Source organism: Momordica charantia, unplaced genomic scaffold (genome assembly GCF_013281855.1).
Source record: "Momordica charantia cultivar OHB3-1 unplaced genomic scaffold, Mcharantia_2.0 BLBB01000044.1, whole genome shotgun sequence".
In the NCBI taxonomy this organism is placed as follows: domain Eukaryota; kingdom Viridiplantae; phylum Streptophyta; class Magnoliopsida; order Cucurbitales; family Cucurbitaceae; genus Momordica; species Momordica charantia.
The window spans coordinates 3,676-15,177 of record NW_028275200.1 but is presented as its reverse complement, the minus strand read 5'-3'; the positions used below and the strand labels follow the sequence as shown (position 1 = coordinate 15,177).

The 11,502-nt window shown below is 32.0% G+C and overlaps 1 pseudogene across 1 annotated transcript; it reads right to left on the bottom strand.

Annotated features, from left to right (window-relative positions):
- Nucleotides 1-6,545: 6,545 nt before the first annotated feature.
- Nucleotides 6,546-9,813, bottom strand: LOC148207870 (RHOMBOID-like protein 1; annotated as a pseudogene). Its single transcript, XR_015787610.1, has 6 exons — nucleotides 9,256-9,813; nucleotides 8,849-9,012; nucleotides 8,215-8,378; nucleotides 7,875-8,134; nucleotides 7,569-7,695; nucleotides 6,546-7,319 (listed from the first exon to the last, which is right to left on the bottom strand). The product of XR_015787610.1 is annotated as an RHOMBOID-like protein 1 (transcript).
- Between the last annotated feature and the right edge of the window lie 1,689 nt (nucleotides 9,814-11,502).

Sequence of the window (11,502 nt, the reverse complement as noted above, 5' to 3'; positions counted from 1 at the left end):
AACCATTCCCTTACACGAAGATTAAATACAAAACACAAAGCACAACTTCCCATAACTACCCAACTTCCTATAACTACCCAATTGACGAAAACTTTCCAGAACTAACCAACCCCCTACTAATGAAAAACATGCCCTCAAATATCCTAAATATCTCCAATAAATCCTCAGTAATATTTCCTAACAGTATCTAAGAGTGGGTTTGGTATGGCTAATGATAGAAGTATTTTTAGGTGAAGTAGTTTTTCTATAAATACTTTTAGAAAGGCACTTTTATAAGCGATTTCTCTAAAAGGATTTTAAAAAAGCTTTCAAGCGTTTTTTAATTCTCAAAATCACTTTTTACTAGGTAACATGCAGCCAGAAAATTTTGAGAAGTGCTCGTAATAGGCTAAAAGCACTTTTCATCCTTCCAAAAGTCATTCCAAACCCACCCTAATTATAGCCTTAATAGTATCTATCTTTTTATCATCATTCCAAAATCATATAATATATTTAGTGCTTATCTGTTTTAGATTTGTCCTCTAAAATTTCCTATGCTGATAGAAGACAAAATCTTATGCTAGAATATGTCAGAACATCTATGTAACTGTTAGTGTAAGGTATTTAAAAAAAAAAAAAAAAAGAAAAAGAAAATGTTAGCGCCAAAATAGCTAACATTAAAATTGATTATTCTATAAACAGGTATATCTTATGTTTGGTTCAGGTTATCAAGAAGTATCAATGCAGATTTGATTGTATTCTATTGTTAGATAGCAGGACAGTCGTGGATTTTCAAAACGGATAGCATAATGTTTGACAATTATCATAAATGTTAGCACCAAATAGCCCTTGATACTACCAATGAGCACAATGCCTGCCTTCAACATGTTCCATTAATAATTTAAAATGAAACAAGATCACATTTACAATGTTAGAAAGTAGCAGTTTTGTACCATAGGAGCAGCACAGTAATTCAACAATCATTCACGAGAAAGTTCCTTGCTCTCAAGGTCCACCAAGAGAACATGACACCAGTGGGTCATAACGATACCTTCTTGGACATATATAATTGCTATTTTAAACTAATTAGGCATATTTAGTTGAGAGAACTTAAATCAGATACTAACATTACATTGTACAGAGGCAGTGGAAACTATGCCAGTGAGTTTATTTTTAATTTCTTCTGAAATGTATTCCAGTGAGTTTATCAAAGGACAAATAGGTCATTCTAGTTAAAATGATAATTGCCATAAATTTTTGACACTAGTGAATTAAGTGTGAGATTCTAGGTGCCCCATTAGAAAAGAACCAGACACAAAATTTATCTAAACTCTAATGTAAACTTCATGAGAATAAACTAGTGAACCCAGTACTCTCCCAGAAGAAAACAAAATCTCCAACAACCATTATTACAAAATTTGATGTTTTAGTCATTATAAAATACAAGTTCTCCAATGAAAGGACTTCCAAAATAATCCTACACAGAGAACAATTAAGCATACATTAATATTACTTCTTTTTCTTTTTAATATTTCAATATCCATGAGTATCTAAGCCAACTTCCTAACTAGTTTTTCAGAACTACGGCCTACCCCAACTATATTTGGTTGCCAAGAAAACTCGTACGATATTAAATCCAAGGTAAATGGTCACCATAGTTTGAAATCATCCTTTCTAAGCCGTTTAATTTTACCATTGTCCCCTAATGACACTACTAGGCCAAGGCCAACCTATGTGGTTCATACAACAAACTTTCTACAGCACACATAGATACAACATTCATGCAAGCAAGGATCAAAGCCATCGAAGGGAAAATCAGGTCAAAAAACCAATCTCTTTTTTAAGTCCATTATTTTTCTGTAAAGAACCCATTAAAGATCCCTTCTATATTGTTCTCTCCAACCCCATCAGAGAAAAACACCCAGTAAAGACCCAGTTCTTAGCAGACCTCCATTACAAGAAAACCGAAGATTCGTAAAAGAAAATACATGCCCTATTCTCAAAAAAGAAAAAAACAATGAAATGCGGGGGGTCTTGCAGATTGTGGGCAATGAAATTTACAAAAGCAGAGCTGAAAAATGAATCAAAGGAGGATAAATAGAATCAAGAGGCAAAAAAGAAGAGAAAGAAAAAAGCTAAAAGAAGAGAGAAGATACCTGAGAAGCACGTCGTTGCAGAGAGGATTTGAGAGGAAGTTACGGAGGGTTCGAGGCACCGAGGGTTTGGCCAGCGCTAGAATGAAAAAGACGGTTTTTTTTCTTTTTTCTTTTTTTCTTTCGATCTTTTTAACAAATTTGAAAAACTCTCTCTAAAATATCGCGAGGGTTATAACTTATAATTACCTCTTCAAACTTCTAATTCTAATTCTAAATTATTCAAAATCCTTTTCACCTTATTTTTCCTTTTTTTTTTCGAGTTAAAATATTATTTTAGTTCCAATATTTCTGGCCATATGTTTTCAATTTTAATTCATTTTAATCTTTGTAATCTCAAAATAGTTCGTTCTAGTTAGTGTACATTTAAAAGTGACTATTTTGGTCTTTTATTTTTATTTCTAATATCATTTTTTCTATCACAATTTCAATACAACGCTACATACGATATTTTTTTTTTGAAATATAACTATGACTTTATATTAAAGAGTTTCCGTTATGCGTAGAATTGGAGTTAATATTTTGCAAGTAGGAACCAAAACAGTCGGTTTTTAAAAATTGAGGGACCAAAACGAATATTTTGAAAGTACAAGGATTAAATTGAACCGAATTTGAAAGTACATGAACCAAAATAAATATTTTAAATGTACGAGGACTAAATTGAATCGAACTTAAAAGTACAGAAATCAAAATAATATTTTTTTATTTTTATTTATTTTTCAAGTTCAACAACAAATGAGATGGAGATCCGAACCTCGACTTTTTGGTCTATGATGTATGCCTTAACATTTTCAACTATGCTCATACGGATAAAATCCTTTCATTTCTATCCTTAATCTTTAAAATAAATCAAATAAGCTCTTAAATAAGTTTGAATTGAAGTTGATGTCGCATATTTAGTTGTAACAAAGCTTAAAAAACGAACGATAAATATGGAAAGTACCAATAACCTAAGGCAATTATTGTTGGGGTTAAAATATGAACACCAAAAGTGGTTTAAAAAGTGATTTCCTAATAATTATCAATATTTGTCATATTTGTTATTCATTTTTTAAAAGTCAGGTCTACTGTTTAATTCGAGTTAATTTTCCTCGAATTATTTATAGACATATTTGAATAATTCATTTTAAAAGGTCAAGGTATAAATGAAAATTTTTAAATTATATAGAGATCATTGAAACTAACCTAAAAGTTAAAAGGAGAATTTTGATTTCTCAAAAAAAAAAAGAGAGAATTTTGAATGATTTAGCTAAAATTAAACTTTCAAACTCAAAAGACTCAAAAGTAGTTGTAAAAAATTGACATCTTTTATTAAATCTGTTTTTTTTTTTTTTGAAAAGTATTAAATCTGTTAGTGATTTGAAAACAATAAAACTTAGATATATGACATTAGAGTATATTCAGTTGGCAAATCAATTTTAGTTTTAAACTTCAATAAGTATTGTAATTTTTTCTTCAGGAAGGTGAAAGATTAGTAATATATGTCTATTATGAAATTGATGAGAAACAATCGGTGAAAGCAAGCATAGCTTAGCAGTAATTAACATATATCTCAAATCAAGAGGGTATGAGCTCGATTTCGAGCTTGTGGATTTAAACCTCACTTCCAAAAGGTAAAATTGCATCTTGACAATTAGCATATTGGAGCTGAAAATTTTTGGTTCCATGTTGATAATGACCAAATCTTATCTTCACTACTACTGAAAAATTTACATCTCATTAATTTATTTTAAAGAAAAATCTTTGTTTTTACATTTCTCTCTTAGTTGTCAAACATTTAACAATGATGAGGAAAAAGAGCGTAAATGGGATAATTTCCTTTTAGTTACGCAATTTCAACTTTATTTATTTATGTGTTTTTGTATTATTTTACCTCGATCTTCACCAAAAAAATTTAAGTTATTTCCGCTGATTCTTTCATTTTTTTTCATAATTTTCGTTCCAACCCTTTTTAACTTTATACATTTTATGTGATGCTTCTTTCATTGTTGGCTGTTTTTGAAATGATTTTTCCAAACGAGAAGGTAATTGATATATACCTATAATCAAGAGGTTGTGAGTTTGATCCCCTACCCATATGTTGTACTAAATATATATAAATAAACATTCGTTTTTATTCCACGGTTGTTGTTCATTTATTGCATACATGTACTCAATATATATTTTTTTTTTCATACCCAATATTAAATGGTTTACTATTTCATATCAGAGTACCCTTTTTTTTCATGTCCAATATAAAATTGCTTATTATTATATTATAATACACCAATTTTTTGTTCATACCCAATATCAAATCATTTACTATTACATTACAATATACTCAATTATTTTTTTTTCATACCCAACCCCAAATTGTTTACTTTTTTTTTCTTTGAGAACTTTGTTATTTTTTATTTCTCTAGATAGTACGTTGATTCCTCTTCAAATGTTATATGGTGAACAATTGAATGAGAGAGAGATAATTACAATGGTTAGTGGTCAAACTTAAACTCATTGCTATAAACTAGACCTCAAATCAAATTATGTAGGTTTACCAAAAAAAAAAAGAAAAGCTTAACATATAGCACAAATGGAGAACAACGAGAACGATTTTAGCTCAACCGATAAAAAAACATAGACGATTTTGGATGTGAGAAGACCGTTTTGGAGAATGCTAACAATTTCCTCTTTTCTTTCTTAATTTCAATAGATATGTCTTATCTCCTAACGAACATTACGTTGTTTGATGATACTTCGTTCTCTTCATCATATTTGGGTAATAATCAAGGGAAACGTCCAGAAGAGGACGATGACTTTCTTATCTGTTCAATTGCCTCTTCTTATAAGGAAGTGCCCTCTAACGATACATCTTCATCTATGTCTGATCCTTCTCAACAACAATCTCCTCCGGTCACATGCCATATACAAGTAGCTTCTGCGTCATTGGATTTAAGAACAAACGACGATCTTCCTATTGTTCTTCGCAAAGGTAAATATTATTGTACTTATTATGTTTCCTCTTTTGTTTCATATAACTATTTATTTTCTCTTAATTATTCATTCATTGCATTCATTGAGTCTTATCTGTTCTTAAAATTGTTCATGAAGCTCTATCTCATTCTAGTTGGCATCTTCCAATGGTACTTGAGATTTAGTTTCTCTTCTTATAGAAAAAAAATCTATCAGTTGTAAATGTATGTTCGCCACTAAAGTTAACTCTGACAAATCAATCGTCCGATTGAAAGCTCGTCTTGTTGCTAAAAGCTACGTGCAAACTTATGAAGTTGACCATTCTGATACTTTTTTTCCAATTGCTAAATTAGCTTCTGTCAGGTTATTCATTTCGTATCTATCATTGGCCCATTCATCAACTTGATATTAAAAATGTCTTTCTACATCGTGATATTTCAAGAAGTGTATATGGAGCAATCGTTGAGTTTTGTTGCTCAATGAGAATGCAAAGGTACGTCGCCTTAGTAAATTCTTGCATAGATTAAAGCAAAGTTTATGCACGTGGTCTGGAAAATTCAGTCATGTAATTGAGAACTTTGGCAAGAAAAGTAAGATAGATAATTTTGTTTTAGTCATGTAATTGAGAACTTTGGAAAGAAAAGTAAGTAAGATAATTTTGTCTTTTAGAAACGATTTGAGACCTGTGTCATCTTACTAATTGTGCATTTTGATACAGAAATATTGTTATTACAAGAATGTTGAAATACTTCTTGGGAATTGAGGTAATAAGAAGCAAGAAAGAAATTCTTTTGTCACAGAGAAAATCTGTATTTGAGAAACTTTTTTTGCTTTTGATATCCATGTGTCTAGGCCAGCTTGCATGCACCTCGAGCCAACCACCTGACTCTACTACATGTGGTTGACAAGATAACTCGTAGGATATTACATCCTATGACCATTAGACCATCTCGCGATGGTTATCAATGAGTATTGTGAAGAAATCGGAAACTAAACCTGATGATGATTAGGTCAGACATAGCTTATTCATGAGAATATTGTGAGTGAGTATATGCCTTATCCTGCTGTTGACCATTGACCATATTGAATTTTTTGATATGTTAATTGGGAAGGATATTATACATTTGTTAGGGATAATCTAATTCTTGGAAAAATAAGAACAAATTGATATGTTGATTGGGAAGGATATTATACATTTGTTAGGGATAATCTAATTCTTGGAAAAATAAGAACAAAATGTGATGTCAGGTTCAAGCGCTAAATTAGAATATAGAGCGATGATACAATCTATACGTGAATTGATGTGGATATGTCAATTTCCTACTAAATTGGGATTTGATATCACAACTCTCTGGTGAGATAATCAAACAGATCTTCATATTGCATCTAATCCACTATTTCATGAATTGACTAAACATATTATTTAAGTCCATTGTCATTTTATACATGAGAAAATGCAGCAAGGATTAGTATCCACAAGATATGTGAAAACTCGAGAGCAGATAGGAGATATCTTCACGAAAGCATTAAATGGAGCACATATATATTATCTCTCAAACAAATTAGGCATGGTTAACATATATGCTCCAACTTGAAGAGAGTGTTATAGTGCTTAAATTATTATATTTTGCACTATTGTAATCATCTTAGTTATTTGTCATTTATCGTCCTTTTACCTTCTTTACTTTGGGTTAACCTTGTACACTTATCTATGCATTCGTTTAGTGGATGGAATAGAAAGAACGAGATTCTCTCAAACCTTAGTCTTTCGGGAACCAAAATTGTAATTTAACAAAAAAAAAATTCTATATATATTTACAAAGAATGAACAATTTATCTTAAGCATATATCCTCTCATAAGTGAGTTCAAATCAATTTTGTTTGCAAAGTGAGTTGAATAATAAAGATTTGGGTAACTCTGTGGTTTGAGAGATGAAAATAAAAAGTTTTATGTTGTTTCCATGATCTGAGGTTGGCACAGAAGACTTTTTTTATGAAGAAATACATGAAAAATATGACATATACACTTGGGTTATAAAACAATGGGTAGAGAGAGCCCTATCAAGTCGTCACATTTTCCTCATTCAGTATAAAGTTTATATCTTACCTATGTCAACTGCAGAGCTGAGAACATATCTGTTGCACCTCAGAAGAGCTAGTACTATTGGCTAACGAATACGAGCCACTTCTCCCGTTGCTCAGGCACGTCATGTTTAGTTGATTTCCCAATTGACTTGACTGCACGAACGATATAAAGTTCAGAAATGCTGAGCTTTTTTTCTTTGGAGATGGTAGTATCTTAAGGGCTATTTGTTTCGTAGGAATCTAAGATTCTCATGGAATGGACATCTAGATTCCTGTGTTTGTTTAACATGAATATTGGATATTCGGGAATTTTCAGATACCTTGGCATCCTATGATGCTAATACTGGAGGCATCTAAGCAATTTTAGAGACGTGGGAATGCAAGAGAAGTATAGTTAGTTACCTCACAAGAGAACTTCTGTGAGTTGCAGCTCCATTTTGATGTAGGAACGCAGCTCAAATAATGGCACCACGAACAGTGATCATTCAAATCTTCCCCTCTAAAGAGAAAGACTAGACCAATTGCAAACCTGTCGATTCCGCAACATCGGTTAAGCAATGTCGATGGTGAGCAAACTAATGGCTAGCTGGTATTGGAAAATTCAATATGAATGCAGGAATCAACTTGAAGAAAAAAATACACAAACTCAGGAGCACAAACAGGAACTTCAAGTTCAAATCATATGATGAAATCAAGAAAAGCATTTACCCAGTAATCAGTAGCAGCAGAGATACAATCCATAGCACATACTAATATGCCTTATATTTAGGTTTAGCCGAAGTTGAATTATGTCTACGAGATGCATTTCTTTGGCTAACCCACCCGAACTGAGGGCGTACCAAAAACACGAACCCAAGAAGAAAACCAGAGATAAATCCTCCAATATGAGCAAAATTATCAACGTGAGGAAGTACTCCCACGACCAAATTGATTACAATGATGAAGAGGAGAGTCAATAATGCTGCAAGCTTCATCACAAGGTTCTGGGTCAACTACCAGTCAATGCATAGATTGTTCGAGTGACTTATCTATTTAAAACTTTGTTTACCTTATTTGCATATATCGTCCAATTCGTAAGGAGCTCCGACAACATGCCTCCTAGGAGACCAAAAAGAGCACCCGAAGCGCCTACTGAGATACCCGACTGAATAAACAGAGCCGACAACAAACTCCCGCCGAATCCAGATATAATGTACAGCATCCCGATTCGAACTATGGATAAGAAAGAAAAGAAATACATAAAAAAAAATTATCACTGTTCAAGAACAAGAATGTGAAGCTATTATCAGGAAAAGAAAAAGGATAGCTTTGTCTCTTATCCTCTCTTTCATCCTTTTACTGGTCCTACTTGTAATGCAGATTTAGAATGATTCATAATCAATTCACAAATTCTGGTAAACAAAAAATCACATTCCAAAAGAATACCATCTACAGGCTTATTGAAGGTAACTGCAAAAAGCTTAGCTGAGATTATGTTTTTGACTTTCAATTTTTATTATGAAAACTAATTATGCATATGCTTCCTTTGCTTAGTTTTTCAGTCTTCAAAATTTGGTTAGGATTTCAAAACTCTTATGAAATTAGATTAAGAAAAAACGTTGGTGTTATCATACAGGCTCTTAATTAAATCGACACTACAACGTCGAAGAAGGCACTGAATTTTGAAGTAACAGAGCACATACCGAAACCGAATTCTTGCTCAAGCCGAATTCCAATGAAAACAAGACTCAGCATATTAGCAAGTATATGGAACACCCCTGCATGTAACCATATACAAGAGATCAATCTCCATGGCTGGTGCCCAAAAACCACTTTATCAACTTCCAGAGCACCCATCTTTTCTAATCTGAAATTTCCAAACTAAATAAAGTGAGAAAGAACATAACTTCTTCTCTTACAATTGTCAGCCAAAGAGCAGATGAACATAGAAATAAATTGCAGCACCTAAAACTATCAAAGAAAACCAAAATTACCTTGAAAAAAATGACAAAAATGCTCATAGCAAGAGATTTCAGATTCAGAGAGCATAAACATCCTCAATCATTAGAACAGCAAACAGAGAATCAAAGGCAGAGAAAGAGGAGCTCACGTGGAGGCAGAAGGGCCAAGGAGGGGATTCTCTTTAAGGGGCTGAAACGAGAATCTGCCCAAGAACCCAGCAATGCAAGAAGAGGAGTTTCTGGGGCAATCGTTGACGTACATGGAGATCGAGAACAGAACGGAATTGGCGACGACGAAGGCCGGCACCAGCCATGGAGCCCACTTCTTGAAGGGCCGGAATCTGGCCGGAGAGTTCCCCGGCGGGCGCGATCTGGCGGTGGAGGCTGGCTCCGGCGGGGAATGGACCTTGATTTCGACGGCGGCGGGGAGTTTATCCCTCCCCATTGGGAACTCCGATGAGAGAAAGCGATGAGAAATCGAGAACTAGAGGAATCCCATTTGGAGAATGGATTGGAGCAATGGGATTTGGGATTTGGGATTTGGGGAAGAAATCGGGTGTCAGTTTTTGGGTTGGCTTGGATTGGAGGGAATGGGTTGCCGAAACCAGAAGCAGTCAAAATGAACAACCTGTTTTCGTGAACATTTTACGCAAATTTTATTCAACATTAACATTTAGCTTTCACTCCAACGCAAACGCAAAAACTTTCTGGTGGATCTCATCTGTCCCTCTCCTGCACGAATATGCATTCTCCAATTTTCTTTTTTTTTTTCGAGTAATGATCCGTAACAATTTAGTCATTCTACTCTTAAATGGGTAACAATTTAATTTTTATATTTTAAAATTTGTAACAATTTAGTTCCTATCTAAAAGTTTTTTTAGTTTTTATAATTTACAAATACATTTGGTCGTTCATCGGTTTACCGATCCACAAAATTTTTCACATTAGGACTAAATCGTTTAAAATTTAAAACTACTTAGACTAAATTGTTAAGAGGACTAATTTATTACCAATTTAAACGTACACTAAATCATTACAAACTAAAGTTCAATGACTAAATCTTAACTTCATTGAAAATACACAATCAAAAGTATTCTTTAACGTTTTTTTTAAATCGCCTTTTATTTGCATTTAACTTCTAATTAGTATGCACTAATAGCAGATCAGGATTGAAGATTCGAACCCACTTGATACTTGGGTTGGAATAACTTTCAAGTTTCTCGACCTTCAAATGTTCTACTTGCAAACATATCGTTAGTATTTTTTACAGAAGTAAAGTAGGTAAAATTTATGTACTGTAGGAGTATCATACTCTCTCTTTGTTTATACTATAATTTTGTCTTTATAAATTTATAATTGAAAATAACGAAAGAATTATAAAATTTTTTACATTTTAAAATTTTCATATTCTATAACTGCATATAATTATAAAAATATTTCATAATTGAATTTTTTTAGTACAACATGTGGAGAGGGGGTTCAAACTCGAAACCTCTTGGTTTGAGATATATGCCAATTACCACTAAGCTATGCTCGTTTTTACATTTCATAATCGAATTAATTTATGTAAATGGAGGCAAAATATTTTACATTATAACTTTTCACACTCAATTTATTTCATCTTTACAAGTGCGTAAAATTGCATGATCTCACCACATTTTTAATAAATTTTAAGTTACATTTTATTATTTTTACTATATCAATTAAATAAAATATATAAATATATAAATATTTTCATATTTTTATTTTGATAAAAATATTTTGCTTTGATCCCGTACTTTATTTTGTTCATTTTGGTACCTAAATTTTTTCTATTTTAGTTCATGTATTTTCAAACATTCATTTTGGTGTCTGTATATTTTAAAAGTGATAATTTTAGTCTTTGTTTGCTAAATTTTAACACAAGTTTTATATACAATAGAAACCATTTAATACAAAGTTATTGTTACATTTTAAAAAAATTACTAAATGTAATGTCGTGTTGAAATTGTGATTTAAAAAAATGAGATTAGAAAATAAATGTAGGGACCAAACAATCACTTTTTAAAAGTACAAAGACTAAAATAGACGTTTTGAAAATACAAAGATTAAAATGGACAAATTTGAAAGTACGACGACATTTTGAATTCTTTAGGAAAAAAAAGACATTTTGAAAGTACATAGGTCATAATGAACAAAATAATACCCTAACCAAAGTAATATTTAAATCTAATTTTAATTTTTGATTTATCTCGATTTGTATAGCTTTTAACGACAAATTAGTATCCGCTAACATGATTTAAAGTTAATGGTAATTGACATTTATCTCTAACGGATAAAAATAAGTTCAAATCTAAGAATGAGATTACAATTTTTTAAGAATGCAATTACCAAATTAAAAAGGAATGAAAAAATCG